Below are 15,411 nucleotides of genomic sequence, written 5' to 3' on the forward strand. Positions count from 1 at the left end.
CGCGTGACGATGTGGTAGCGGTGGCGCCACGTCATGCGTGTTTAAATGAGAGCATCGATGATGTTCCGAGGTCTACAAGCGGAATAATGCTTTCGCATTCGCACACATACGCATTGTTAAGTGTCTAACGAGGCATCAAAGGCACCGTGGGGTGCTGCTGCAGCGCTGTTCTTTTCCTGAAACGGGGAGGAGCCTTCTAGCAGCCATCGTCATCTTCCTCGGCCGCCTTCACCGACCCTTCTTTTGGCCACAAAGTCCTACAGCTTGGTTTACTCAGGTGGAGGCAATTTTCGAGCTACGGCGCATTACTACGGAGCGGGCGAGGTTCCTCCACGCTGTGTTGACACTCCCTACAGAGTTGGCTGAGGAGTTACAGCAGCGTCCCATAAATATGTAGACGCTGCGACGGGCAATTCCGCCCGCGACTGAGCGCACAGTAGGAAAACGCGACTGTCACTGCGCTACCGCAACGGAGAGTGCGATTTGATTTTGAATGACTAACATCTGTAACAGTAGCTGAAGCCGTCGCCCATACCGGCATCGCTGTTGAACACGTAAAGAACCCCCCCCCCCCCCCCCCCGTCCTACTCTCATGACACATTGAAAACCCCAAATGCGGCTTTGGGAACTTATCAGCTCCACTTGGCTTCCCCAGCGGTTTGTCCCTGTTCGGCGACTACTACATTGGCTTGGTATCGTTAGATCAGATTTCATGAACGATCCTTCGACGTGTTGCAAAATACTGTTTCTTCTAGATCGGGTGTACGATTCACCTCGCAGTTGTGCTTGTGGAGTGCGAAATCTCGCCAGGCGAAAGGTTTTCTATAGAAAGTTGTGCGCATAATGCCCCAGTTTCACCGCAAGTGCGAAGCAATCAATGCGATAGCAACACATTGGAATGTTATACGAAGCAAGGCTACCAGCTTTAGGAGCAATATAAATTGTAGCAAAGATGAGCCTGCCAAGTAAGCACCTGTGCCATGACGTAAGCAGACCGATACGAAGAGAAAGACGGTACGAGCACGACGAGGCGCGTGTACAATGCTGGCGTTCGACAAGTGACTCCCATGGACATCGCATGCAGTTTCGAAGGACTATTTACGGACTGCGTTGCCGATCAGTGCAGCATTGCATGTGTGAAATGAGATGGCCGTGACTACATGGCGCGGGGTACAAAAGCACGAACAAAGCTAGGACTGGAGCAGCGCTGTGGACTCGCTGTCTCCCTGGTGGGGCGGCCATCACGCGCACAGCAGATGAGATTGGGCGCGGCGAGCAAATATGTGCTCGGACGCTCGCTCGAGTAATGCTTAGAATAGTGCATTAAATGGGATGATGAACAGTGAGTGGGGTATTTATCGAGGGGGGGCGCAGAAATGAATTGCACGAAATACAGTGTTATGATGGTACACATGGTAGGAAGACAGTTCACTCGACGACCACGATCACCACCTTGTGGTCTCCAAAGTAGGCTGACAATGGCAGGCAGTGAGTGCACTGGGGATGTGACACCCTTTCCGAACGCAAGATCCAAAGAAGTGTTGTACCGTGTAGTAGCCAGTGTGACTTCTGACAGGACGACAAGTCCAAGTACGACACCAACAAACAGGACAAGCCACTCGTTTTCATGTCGAACCACATTCGCTCTAAAGTTTCCAGTAATAGTAACCGGCGCATACTCGAGGCACCCTGCACGGCAGATATGCGACAAGAAGTTACTGACGTCGATCCGCGAGCTTCCAGGTGAGAGAGAGACAACTGCGACGATGAAGCCCCGTGATGTCTGAACGGCACACGCATCGCCACAACTCATGAGTGGCAGCGAATTGAGTTGGTAAGCAACGCTTGGTGGTAAAAGCCTGGCAAACGTGGCACGGTGAATGCAAGAAAGATACCAAGTTTCGAGAAGACGTCGTTAGTAGTATTTCCTACTGCAGTGCTTCGCGCATTGTCATTTGTGGAGATGCAGTGAAGAGGGGACAGCTGAGCACAGGTTACCGAGCGAATTGGACGAAGTAGAGCACTGCTGATGCCGTAAAAATGAGCATGAGCACAAGCGTGTTCGTTGAAGTATGAAAGCGTGAGACGCGTACGAACCTGTTTGCCGTCATCTGCGGGCGAAGTAAAATGCGGCGATTCGTTAAACCACGCAGGCGCCAGTGTAAAAGTGATTGCGGAATTGGTTTGGCGATGGCCTTAAATGCACGGCATCGTCATAAGACGGTAAACCGAATGACGTATCGCGCATGGAGATTTAAGGTGTAGCACAGGCTTTGAGGTATTCCCATGCGCATGAGAATTACACAACCAGTAACTAAAGGCACACAAGCTGGACGTCGTGCGGGGCGGGTCTTTTGTGGGCGTTGTGTTGTAATGCTTTTTTCGGTGGCTGCAGGTGCGCACGGCAACAGCTGCACTCATGCGATTGTGGCAGGGATGACCGTGTATGTAGCCGTGTACAAGGCCCGAAACTGTGTTTGTCGTGTAACTACAGCCACGTGGACATAAAAAGCGTCGCAGAAGGCACGCTGGTGTTTGCCTTGTAGCGTCGAAGCACTGGTTGATGCGCTACCAGGAAGATTCAAGTCCGCGCTCATGCAGTTGAACCCGCACGTCGTCACATCACAGTGTGTGATGCAGTTACATTGATAAGACATCTAGGCAAAGGAGTGCCGCAAGGTAATCGCTTCACTAGAGGCGCCCTGCAGTGCGGTTTGCGCGCGACCTCTGTGCCATCTACAAGTGAAACTCTGGGACGGCCAACGTCAAAGCCAGCAAATCGGGAGACGCGCTGTGTGCATTCGCCCAGACTCTTTCGATCGCTTATCACGAGGCAAGAATCTTGAAGTCGTGAAAATGTCGAAGTGTGCATGCTCTGCATATGGCTGCACAACCATTGGTCGATACCCGAAGCGCGAACAACAGTGAGCTTGAAAAGGTTAAAACACAGTGCATAACACTCAGACGAGTGACGAAAAGTGAGCCGCTGTCGTTCGGAATAGTGCATCACTTTCATCGCCTCGCTAGCGGCCGGTGTCGGCGATATAGGGTCGAAAAATGAAAACGTCGTAGCGCCGTCTGAAGAGTGGACGCCGCCTAATGTGCAGTTACGTAAGCAGTGTGTCATAATAAGTCGCAGTTTCGGCTGAAAGGCGAAGCGCCGACTACGATAGCAAATTAGTGGACAGCTACACGAAGTAAGGATAGCTGTTGTATCGGCCGTATGAACTTGAAAACAGTGACAAACTGACTAAATTAACAAGCATGGTGTCAGCGTGCTCAGCCAACACGAACACACCATGCTCGACGACCGCGGACGCTCTATGCGAAAACGCTGGCGTGAGGAAACGAGGCAGCAGCAGCGAGCGAAGTGACCTTACGCTGTCTATCGCTTCAAGGCAAACTGAGTGCCAAGAACAGGCAGCACGCACAATGCTACGAGGTGCCGCCGCACCTAGACTGCGTCCCCAACGCAGATCGTTCACCAGATAAGGCCGCGCGACCACGCGCAGTCGCCACATGCGCAGTTGCAGCCGGAGAAGAACGTGGCCCCTGTCTTTCCCTTCCACCAGGTACTTCGCAACGTTGCGTGCCTCGCGCCCGAAGCAAAACGGCTTCACTTCCCTTCCCTTCCTTACGCGAGGGCGTGATTCAGCCGCGATCGTCGGCTTTCACTCGCACATGCAGCTTAGGACGCGCGGCGACAGTGTTATCGTCCTTGAAAACTTTATGGAGAACATCACGGCGACGGCGGCGACAGCAGAATTGCACCTGGAGTGTCCATATCGTTGCTATCGCAATAAAGAATGAAATTGTATGAATCGAGCAACTTACTTGCCCAGGATTTATGGCGCTTATAGCGGCCGGTGGCTTGCATATACGACCAAAAAACGAACGATAACACTTCAATATGCACTGATAAGCAGCTGAAAGGTTGTACAATGGCAAACAAGAAGGAAGGCAGAAAACTAATCTAATCTGCCTTTGTTCAACGGAGGACAGCCGCTAATGTGTCAGTCATGTTGCGTCCCCGCATCTACGTGAGGTAACTGTTTAGGCAAGACTATCATTTTCTTTGCCTGCTGATTTTCGAGCACTAGTGAAACCGGAACGATTCAAGCTAAGCCTAAACCATGTTTCATCAGTGAACGAGTGTTTATGCTGAAATAATACATTATTGGTACAACGCACTTACTCTACTACATAAAAGAGTCCTGACACTTGCAACAACTTTAAAAACTACGCTCCTTCGACCTACTACGAAGTTCTTGCCATGATTTAAATATCCCATGAAAGGTCTTTTTTTGTGGAACAAGTGGACTTTTCACTCTACTAGGGCAGCACACGCAATTCCTAATTTCCAGCCGCAAAGGCAACGTTCACTCTGTACTTAACTTCCCCCTTCGATAACTCTATGTGACAATGACATTCAGATTGCGACGTTCGTTCTCACTTTTGCGCACGCTCAAATACTTTTTCTTGCGAATAGTCTTTATTAACCCCTTTACCAAGTAATTAAGTGTAGGGTACATAGCCTCCGCCTAAATGTTATGGTTATATTTTCAACCTTCTCTCTTTCCTCTCTATTGATGTCCCTGTCCTGCAAGATATGGTCACATGTCTTTGGCCAAATGCGCTAATACCGCGCTTTTGTTTTGACGTGATCGATAAGCAAAAATAATGACTGGTGACAGCTTTCTACGAACGGTTAACGGCACTCTATTTTTGTATGACGGTTCTCTCGCAACAATGATTGTCCCTACTCATTACTCGGCTGAATATACGTATAATTTTATCATTTTGATGATAAAATATTGAGAAAACTTTATGTGACGTTGGTCCATTAATTTTACTTATTCATGAAATGACAACCACAGTAAAAAAAGGCCAGCTCGTGAGGGACCCCTCGTTCACAGTATCTGATGGGCGTGCAGAGCGCGCGTGTGTGAAACTCTTTCTTTTTTTATTTTTGCTGAGTAACAATTTTTAAGCTAGATACGTTAACAAACACATGACAAGCTGCAATGTTAAGGCGCGCATTTATGTTCCCGTAGCCAAGGTACGCCCGTTAGTATAACCGTGTCCTTTCACGTAGGGCAGACTTTCACAGCGACGCCGCAACAAGTATATCCGACCGCACCGGCTACCGAGGCGCTTCCCGAACCTAGCTGTGCCGCCTGACCAGTTGAACTTAAAAGCCGCTACGCCTGCTCACTGTACAAGGACACCCGAGCGCCAGTGTGAAAGCGAACAAGACGCTCCCGGCTTTGGACTCCGTGGTTCTGTCCCACAGCCTCGGCACCGACCGACGCCCTATCTGAAGTCAAGCGTCCCCAAGCCGCTTTCAGTATTCGCGATGACAGCTGCAGACTTGGACGTGTTGTGCTCCCACCTTTCGAGCATGTCGGCAGATACACTGCATCGTTTGGATGAGGGAGGCGATGATCTTCCGAGAGTCGCGGGGATGTCCGTCGCAGAGGGCGTCAACGCTATCCGCGCATACGTGGAAGCCCTACCCGTCTTGCAGCAACGTCTGGCGTGCATGGCCTGGATATACTGCTGCCTGATGGTGCTACGCGTGATACAGCCGTGGGTACTTTATCGTATGGACCATATAACAGGGAACCGCGGCACTCTTTTTCGCAATCTGATTAACAACATGCGGCGCCGACGAGAAGTAGGAATGTTCACCAGGACAGTAGACCCATTCGCATACACCTGCCTGCTGGCCCCGGACGAAGAGAGAGGGACCGAGCACAGGATTTACGGCTTCTGCATGTGGCCTGCGATGCCATGCTTCGCTGTCTATCAGCCTCCAGAGGGGCGTTCAGCTCTCCTTACGAGTGCACTCCGAAGGTTGTTGCGCGGAGACCCGGATTCATTCATTTGCGGTACCTATCCCGACGTGGCTTCAGCGGTTCATGCAGGTAGCCGATTTTTTCCCTGAAGCCGCTGAAGACTGCTGCAAGTGACTTCTACGACCGATACAGCCAGCTTTAGCGCCACCTAACAGGATATATTGTCCAGTAAGTAATTTGTTACTTTAGTAAGGTATAACTCGTGGCCTCAGCATAGATAAACTAGAGCCATGTAATGTTTTAGATGTGTGCGAAAGGTGGTTGGCTTTCGTGCGTGTCTCGCATGTAATTACGAGTACAGGGGAGTCTGGAAACATTCTCGTATGCAGACCAATCACGGCACGTAAATTCGTAAAAGTATAACTTTACTGCAGCCACGTTTAATACTTGTGGTAATATGTGGCTCAGTATTTATGTATGCCTAAGAAACAACCTCTTTTGCCATGTAACCCAAAGCAACACCTGAAAGCTTTGGCAAGCATTTATTTAAAAAAAAAAGAGGATTCTGGTTACACGGTACTTCATGGCTTATGGCTCTGGCACAATAATCTCTGTATGCGCAAGCGTAGTAGCAGGTGCGAAGTGATTTCTGTTGGTGTCCGATGGTACCAACTGAAATTCACCGTACCCTGAACAGTAACGTTGTGTTTAGAATCGCATTTAACAGAGACGCTAAGTCCCTTTGTTGCGTAATTCATAACTGAATGACAGTGAGACTATAACAAAATATTTCGCCGTTTACTACTTTTCCAGCATCTAGACTAACTCGTGACGGCCCAAGGAAAGCAAGCAGGCAAACACGCTCTCATTGGACAAGGAATTCCACACAGGCTTTAACCAGACATGGAATTTGGAACCACTTCAAGTCCGGCGCCTGCCGCAGTGTCCATATGAGCACATGCAGCCAGAGCAACGGGTCTCGGAACCTTCATGCGCACTTTCTGGAAAGCAGCAAAATAGATGTTCCAAGGCACTCGCGTTGAACGACCGCAAGACCTGACTTGACAATCTCGAATTTCCTGCGATGGCCGCCAAGACGTGCTTGAGTGCTTTATTCACACTTGGATACAGGACGTGGCCGCAATCACGCAGCCGAAATTTTACAAACCGCCTGGCATCAGCGATACATTTCAGCATCGAGAAGAGGACACAAATGCACTTTTTAATCAGAAATGCGTTCCATTGTTTAGCATCTTAACCTGCTTCATGAGTGGTGCAAAATAAAGAAACTTTTACGCATTGTGTTAAGCCTCGGCCACGTTAGCGGGATAGACTGGCGGCGCGGCTCGGGCCCTCCCTCCCGGTCCTTGCGCGAGAGTAGTGTCACTCTTGCCGAGGCGGCAAGCAGAGCGCTAACGAAAGTCGCCAATGAGAGCAGCCCCTGCAGTGACGTATGCGCGGGAAACTGTTGTCATGTGGACCCACCCGTTTCACACAACGACCAGTTTCTTCAACATAACACATCCCGATAGATGGCCGAACGTGATATGCAACACCGCTAGCACACTCGGCCAATCTTATTTGATTCGTATCCAAAAAAAAAGTCTCCATTCGCACAACTCTAAAAAATAAACGCGTCATGATACCTCAAGGTGTGGGCGAATGCCAAGGATTGTGCAGGAAAAAAAAAGTTCACCGCTGATTACTATGTTGCCCAATGCGAAATTTCGGCGCAGCTATGTAGCTATTTTCATTTCGCGATATATTGGCTGGCGCGAACAACCTGTCTCGTGCGGCGCGGTGTAAGCGGAGCGAAATGTGACGTTAGTGCCTCACTAATCTGGAGATAGCGAGAGGCGGTGTGTGGGTGACGCATGGGCGCGATGCGCAAAAGCAGGAACAGCCGCAGGCAGGCCTCCCAGACGACTTGCTCTACTCTGGCGCCATCTTGTAGCGATCGTCGCCACCGTACTTTCGTCATGCCCTGGTCCGCCGCTTCCTGCTTCATGGTTGCGCTGCAGCTTTCGGCACGCTTTCCTCATCGCGTCTTTCACCACCCATGCGCTCGTTCACTCGGTTACGCTGACGGCTATGCTAGCCGCAGGAACGGGCGCCGAAGAGGTGAAACATTGAAACGGTCCGGAGCTTTTCGTACTACCTTCACGCGAGTAATACTGTGATAGAGTGCCGTTTCCAGTGACTCCGCCCTATCTTAAGCTCAAATTTCCTCAGGAAAACATTGTCTTTGGCCAATTTGAACCAAACGTTGAATCGGCTTACATCACGTGTGCCTGCGTTGGGACCATAGAACATATTCATTTCTACTGCCTTTAAGGTTGACTTTGCGAGAAAGCCTTGGAAAACTATTAGGTCCATGGACTAGGCAGACATAAGCGCTTAATGACATTTGCACTCTTCTACAGTTTAAGGAGAGTGGGCTCCGCGACTTCATTTCAAGAGCGGTATAAGTTTTTGACTTAGTACGCTGCCCTCCTTCTGCCTTTAATTTCTCCGGTGCTGTTTCTTCTCCATTCACAACTCCCAAGTGAAACATTGCCAGGCTGGTGCTACGAGATTATCCTACCTCCTGGTTACCTCGAGAAACTGTTGCCAATAATTAACTCATGCGTGACTTTTTTATGATAAACATGTCAAAACTAATAAACAATCACTCATGCTTGGCATCCATAAAATCATCATTGTAATCTTTCAATTGTCTTCGAAATACTTCCACATCCGGCCCAAGAAACTCCAGAACGGGCTTGGAAAATTACTGTCGGGAAGAACCGAGAAAACCTGATGAACGAGGTAAAGAATACTCCGAGATCAGCTCCAACAAACCACAGAATGGGCTTAAAAAATTACTCTCAGGTAGAGCTAAGAAACCTTGATAACGAGGTAAGAAAATACCTCCACATCAGTACCAACAAACTCAAGAATAGGCCTGAAAATAACTCCCAGGAACAGCCTAGAAAACTGGATAAATGATGTAAAAAAATAATCCCACATCACCTCCAACAAACTCCAGAATGTGCTTGAAAAATTACTATCAGATAAAGCTGAGAAAAGTTAATGAAAGAGGTAAAAAAATACTCTCACATCAGACCCAAGAAACTCGCGAATGGGCTTGAAAAATAACTCTCAGGAATAGCCGCTAGAACTTCGTGATGAGAGTAAAAATATAGTCCCAATATCGTCCCTAAAAACCTTAACACAGATTAAAAAATTACTCTCGTTTCTACATACAAAAAACTTGGTCAGCATGGTAGTAAATTTTTACCTCGACTGGTACGTAGTAAAAAAAAAACCCAGAAACGGGAATTCGATACAGGACGAGCGATTTATTCCCGTTTCGTGTTATTTTTGTTTAGTGTGTGGCACCTTCTGAACAGTGGACGGTGCCTATTGTACATTTAAGTAAGCAGTGAGTGTCACATTTCGTCGCAGTTTCAGCCGAAAGGCGAAGCACCGATTACGATAGCAAATTAGTGGACAGCTACAAGAGGTAAGGACATTAGTTTTATCAGCGGTATAAACTGATAAACATACGCATACTTACCAAATTAGCAACCATGATGTCAGCAAGCACAGCAAACATGAACACACCATACTCGGCAACCGCGGACACTCTCTGCCGAAGCGCCGGCGTGAGGGAACGCGGCAGCAGCGGCGAGCGTAATGGCCTTGTGCTGAATATCGCTTCGACGCAAAGTCATTTCCGAGAACACTCAGCGCGCACAAAACTACGAGACGCCATCGCACCTATGCTGTGCCCCCAACCAGGATTGTTCTCAGGGTACGACCGCGCGCAACCGCCACATGTGCAGCTGTAGCCGGAGTAGCGCTCTCTCTCCCCTCCCCCATGCCCCACGAAACGTTTGGTGCCTCGCGCGCTACAAAAAAATGGCTGTGGCTTAGCTAAGGTTAAGCCCAGGATGCGAAGCATACTAGCCTTTATTTTAACGCGACAGCGTTAAGGAGCTCGTGTCGCAGAAAAGCCGGTGTCGTCGGCGTCGGCTCAGGCGTGCGGCGCTTGCTCAGGCGCACATTTCGTTGTCGCGCCGAACGCTGCGTTGCTCGACGCTCACCGCGTCCGATGCGAGGGGCGACGCCGCGAGCGACGGCGCTAGTTGGAGCCCCGTTTCTTTTCTGTCATGACGTCACAGTGCCACGTGGTTTCAAGGCGACACCGCCGCGCCTGAGGAGCTGGGTTGAGCTCTCGTAATATGCTTCGCATAAAAATGGCTGTGGCTTAGCTAAGGTTAAGCCCAGGATGCGAAGCATACTAGCCTTTATTTTAACGCGACAGCGTTATGGAGCTCGTGTCGCAGAAAAGCCGGTGTCGTCGGCGTCGGCTCAGGCGTGCGGCGCTTGCTCAGGCGCACATTTCCTTGTCGCGCCGAACGCTGCGTTGCTCGACGCTCACCGCGCCCGATGCGGGAGGCGACGCCGCGAGCGACGGCGCGAGTTGGAGCCCCGTTTCTCCTCTGTCGTGACGTCACGGTGTCACGTGGTATTGAAGGCGACACCGCCACGCCTGAGGAGCTGTGTTGAGCTCTCGAGCGACGCCGCGAGTTGGAGCCCCGTTTCTCCTCTGTCGTGACGTCACGGTGTCACGTGGTGTTGAAGGCGACACCGCCGCGCCTGAGGAGCTGGGTTGAGCTCTAGTAATATGCTTCGCATAAAAACGAAACCGCTTCCCTCCCTTTTGCGCGGGCGAGATTGAGCCGCGATCATCGACTCCCCTCACACGCTTTCACTCGCACATACAGCGTACGGCCCACGGCGACGGTGTCATCGTCCTTGGACTTCATACGGAACATCATGGCGACGGCGACGGCAGAAATGCGGCTGGAGTGTCCATATAAATGCTATGTTGGCATTAAAATAATGATTTAACTTGTATAAATCGAGCACCTTACTTGCCAGGGATTCATGCACATAGAGGGGTAGGCTGGCAGACATGCCGAAAACACGAACAATAAAACATCAATACGCAACGACAAGACGAAGCGCTCTACAATGGCTAACAAGAAGGAAGACAAAACATTATCTGCGCATTTTCAATGGATGACAGCCGCTAATGCTTCAGTCACGGTGCGTCAGCGCGCCCACATGGGGTAACTATTGAGGCAAGACTATCATTTTTGGCACCTGCAAATTTTAGAGAACAAGCGAAGCCGAAATAGTTCAAGGAAAGCTTACACAATGTGCAGTGAACGAGCGTTTATGCTCAAACACTGTCGAATTGGTACAAGCCTTCTTTACAAATGAACTTTAGGAACTACGCCCCTTCGACATACTGCGTAGCTGTTTCTATGGTTTACATATAACTTGATAAGATTTTTCTTGCGGAACGACTGGTTTTTTTCTCTGTACCAGGGTAGCATATGATTCCTATCTAATTGCCGGCCGCATTGATAAGGTTCACGCCGTATTGAGCTTCCCGACAGTGATGTTATAGTGCGACGTTCGCTCTCATTTTTATTCGCTGACATGCTCTTTCTAGATAGTCTTTATTTTCCCCTTCAACAATTAAATGTAGGGTATAGCGTACATGTAAAGGCTGTGGTTATCTTCTTAACATTTCCTCTTCCTCTCTCTTGATATCCGTATCCAGCAACATGTCGTCACAAGATGTATATTGGCAAAATGCACCAATTACACGCTTTCTTATTTCTTATGTGATCGATAAGCAGGCATAACGACTGGGAATAACCTTCGACGAACGGTTAACGGCATTCTGTTTGTATATGACGGTTGTCAAGCCACACTGATTGTTCCCAGTAAGTGCTCCGCAGAATATACATATCATTTCATCACTTCTAACGTGAACTAGTAAAAAGCTTTATGTGGGGTGTGCCCATTAGTTTTACTTAGTCATGAAATGACAAACGTAACAGACCAGGCCATGCGGGGCCACTCTTTCACAGTATCTGATAGGCGCTAGGAATGCGCGTCTGTAGAACTTCTTTTGCTTGCTGATCGAGTGACAACACATCAAGCTAACTACGTAATCAAGCACGTGATCATCTGCAATGTTAAGGTGCGCATTATTGTTCCCGTGGCGAAAGAACGCCCGTTAGTGTAACCGCGTCGTTTCATGTAGTGCGGACAATCACCGCGACGGCTACCGAGACGCTTCTGGAGCCCCGTCTGCCCACCTGACCAGTTCAACTTAAAAGCAGCTACGCCTGCCATTGCTACAAAGGCACATCAGCGCCAGTGTGAAAGCGAACAAGACGCTCACGGTTTTGGCCTCCGTGGCTCTGTACAACAGCATCGCTTCTACCCAAGCCATCGGCCAACGCCTTACCTGAAGTCGAGCATCCCCAAGCCGCTTTTGGTATTCGCGATGACAGCTGCAGACTTGGACCTGTTGTGCTCCCACCTTTCGAGCATGTCGGCAGATACACTGCATCGTTTGGATGAGGAAGGCGGTGATATTCCGAAAGTCTCGGGAATGTCCGTCGCAGAGGGCGTCAACGCTATCCGCATCCACCTGGAAGCCATACCCGTGGTGAAGACACGTCTGTCGCGTATGGCCCGGATATACTGCTGCCTGATGGTGCTACGCGTGATACAACCGTGGGTGCTCTATCGTATGGACCACCTAGTTGGGAACCGCGGCACCCTTTTTCGCCATCTGTTGGACAATATGCGGCGCAGACGCGTAGTAGGCTTTTGCGCCAGGATAGCCGGACCATTCGTCTACACCTGCTTGTTGGCCCCGGACGAAGAGGGAGCGACTGAGCACAGGCCTTATTGCTTCTGCACGTGGTCTTCACTGCCATGCGTGGCTGTCTACGAGCCGCCAGAGGGGCGTTCAGCTCTTCTCACGCGTTCTCTCCGAAGGTTGTTGGGGGGAGATCCCGACTCGTTAATTTGCGGTTCGTATCCCGACGTGGAATCGGCGGTTGATGTGGGCAGCCGACTATTTCTCGATGGCTGCTAATAACTGCTGCACATGCCCTCTACGACCGACAGCCAGATTTAGCGCCACCTAACCGGAGATATTGTCCAGTAAGGAATTTTTTCTTGTAGTAAGTTATAGGTCGTGGCCTCTACTTAGACATATTATAGCCGTGTAGTGTTTTAGATGTGTGTACTGGCGGGTTGGCTTTCGTGCGTGTCTTGCATGTAATTGAGTACGAAGCCATCTGCAAATATTCTCGTATGCATACCAATTATGGGACCTAAAATCGTAAAATGTATAGCTTTACTGCAGCCATGTTTGATACTTGTGGTGATACGTGATTCAGTATTTATGTATGACCAAGAATCTACATGTTCTGCGAAGTAATTGAAAGCAACACCTGAAAGCTTCGGCAATCATTTCTTTAAAAAAAAGGATTCCGGTTAGATGGTATTGCATGGCTTGTCGCTTTGACACAATATCTGTACGCGCAAGCGTAGTAGCAGGTGCAATGTGATTTTTGCTAGTGTCCGTTGGTACCAACTGAAATTCACCGTACCCTGAAAGGCAGTGTTGTGTTTGGAACCGTACTTAACAAAGGCCCCAAGTCCTTTTGTTGCGTATTTTATAATCAAATGACAGTAAGATTGACAGACTTTTCGCCGTTTACTGTTTTTCCAGCATCTACACTAACTCGTGGAGGACCATGGAAAGCAAGCAGACACGCTTTCATCGGACAAGGACTACGACAAAGGCTTTAACGAGACAGGAAATTTGGAACCTCTCAAAGTACGGCACCTACTGCAGTTCCATCATGTGCATATGCAGCCAGAGCAACTCGTCTCGGACCCTTCATCCTCATTTCCTCGAAAGCAGCAAAACATGTTCTAAGGCACTCGCGTTGACCGTCCGTAAGATCTGTTTGAAGTCTTTAATTTCCTGCAATGGCCGCAAACACATACTTCAGTGCTTTATTCAGAATTGCATACATGACGTGGCCACAATTGCGTAGCCGAAATTTTTCAACCTGCGTGCCATCAGCGATGTATTTCAGCAATGAGAAGCGAACACAAATTCACTTTTTAATCAATCATCTGTTCCCTTCTTTAGCATCTTAACCTGCTTCATGAGTGGTCCAAATAAATAAAATTTTATGCATTGTGTTAAGCCCCGACTACATCCGCGGAATATACGGGCGGCGCCCGTCGGGAGGGATCGGTCCTTGCGTGGGAGTATCGTTACTCTTGCCGAGGCGGCAAGCGTGACGCTAACGGAAGACTCCAATGAAAGCGGCCCCTGCACTGACGTATGCGCTGGAAACTGGCGTCATGTGAAAGCGCTAAGTTCATACAAAGACCAGTTTTTTCGACATAACACATCCCGCAATATAGCCGAACGTGATATGCAACGCCTGTACCGCACTCGGCCAATCTTATTTGATTCACATTCAGAATGTCGCCATTCGCCCACCTCTAAAGGTCAACGCGTCATGATATCTCAAAATGTTGGCGAATCCCTGATATTGTGCAGAAAAGAAATTTACCGGTGATTACAATACTCCCTAACGCGAAATTTCGGCGCTGCTGTGTATGTGTTTTCATTTCGCCATACATTGGCTGGCGTGGACGACCTCTCTCGTGCGCCACGTTGTAAGCGGAGCGAAATGTGACGCGACTGCATCGCTACTCTGGAGAGTGCGAGAGCAGTGTGTAGGTGACGCGTGGACGCGATACGAAGCCGCAGCAGCAGCCGCAGACAGACCTCGCAGACGACGTGCTCTACTCTGGCGCCATCTCGTAGCGATCGTCGCAGCGCTACGCTATTCTTCTTGGGCTTTCGCCATGCCCTCTTCCTCAGCTTCCAGCCTCGTAGTTCCGCTGCACCTTCCTGCTCCGCTTTCCTCCTCGCGTCTTTCACCGCCGCGACGCACCACGCTCACTGTGACGTGCTCGTTCGCTCGGTTAAGGCCAGAATACATAGAGCGAATATGCGACGAATAGTCGGCGTTCGACGCCCGGCGGCGTACGCGCGACGCGCGGCGGCGGAGAAATCGTCGTTCGCCGCCGATCCAGCTGGCGCAGAAAAGTTCGTCGGGCGTCGGCGATACCGGAAGCGGCAAACGAGCGGCGCCCCAAAGTGAGCCAATCAGGTCTCACTATCCGCCCCGACTTCCGACCTGGCTTCCCCGCTTGTCCGTGTATCCCGATCCCGCTCTATCGTTCACGCTGGTCTCCCGCTTTTCGTATTCATGGTATCCAAAGAGACGCGGCTGGAATTTAACGACAAGTTAATTTCGGCTGTTCAGAAGCGTGCCTTCCTGTGGGACATTTCTAAACAAAATGTTACGCGTTTTTAGACTGCTCCGCAATTCAAAAGCAATAATAGTTGTCGTTAAAGTTTTTTTTGTTTGTCATGTGTTTCACTACAGCGCTTTTGCCTCGTCTAGCCACACTGATAACAACGCAGCGGCTCGCCGGCGGCGGCCGCCGTGTCTTCGCTCCATGTAGCGCAGCCCGACGAACATACGGTGTCGCGCCGCGGCTGATTTTCCGCCGCCCGAACTTCGTCGTGAAAGTTCGCTCCATGTATTCTGGCCTTTACGCTGACGCCTACGGTCGCCGCAGGAACGGGCGCCAAAGAGCTGAAACATTTAAACAGCCCGGCACTCTTCCTACTCCCTTCACGTGAGTGGTGACG

At 49.9% G+C, this 15,411-nt stretch overlaps 2 long non-coding RNA genes across 2 annotated transcripts; both read left to right on the plus strand.

Annotated features, from left to right (window-relative positions):
* Positions 1 to 4,894: 4,894 nt before the first annotated feature.
* Positions 4,895 to 7,100, plus strand: LOC135896009 (uncharacterized). Its single transcript, XR_011508913.1, has 2 exons — positions 4,895 to 6,026; positions 6,612 to 7,100. It is a non-coding gene; the product is annotated as an uncharacterized lncRNA (long non-coding RNA).
* Positions 7,101 to 11,565: 4,465 nt separating this feature from the next.
* On the plus strand, positions 11,566 to 13,877 carry LOC139050620 (uncharacterized). The gene is made up of 2 exons (XR_011508980.1): positions 11,566 to 12,821; positions 13,396 to 13,877. It is a non-coding gene; the product is annotated as an uncharacterized lncRNA (long non-coding RNA).
* Positions 13,878 to 15,411: the final 1,534 nt, after the last annotated feature.

The sequence above is a fragment of the Dermacentor albipictus genome, chromosome 10 (assembly GCF_038994185.2).
Source record: "Dermacentor albipictus isolate Rhodes 1998 colony chromosome 10, USDA_Dalb.pri_finalv2, whole genome shotgun sequence".
Taxonomy (NCBI): Eukaryota; Metazoa; Arthropoda; class Arachnida; order Ixodida; family Ixodidae; genus Dermacentor; species Dermacentor albipictus.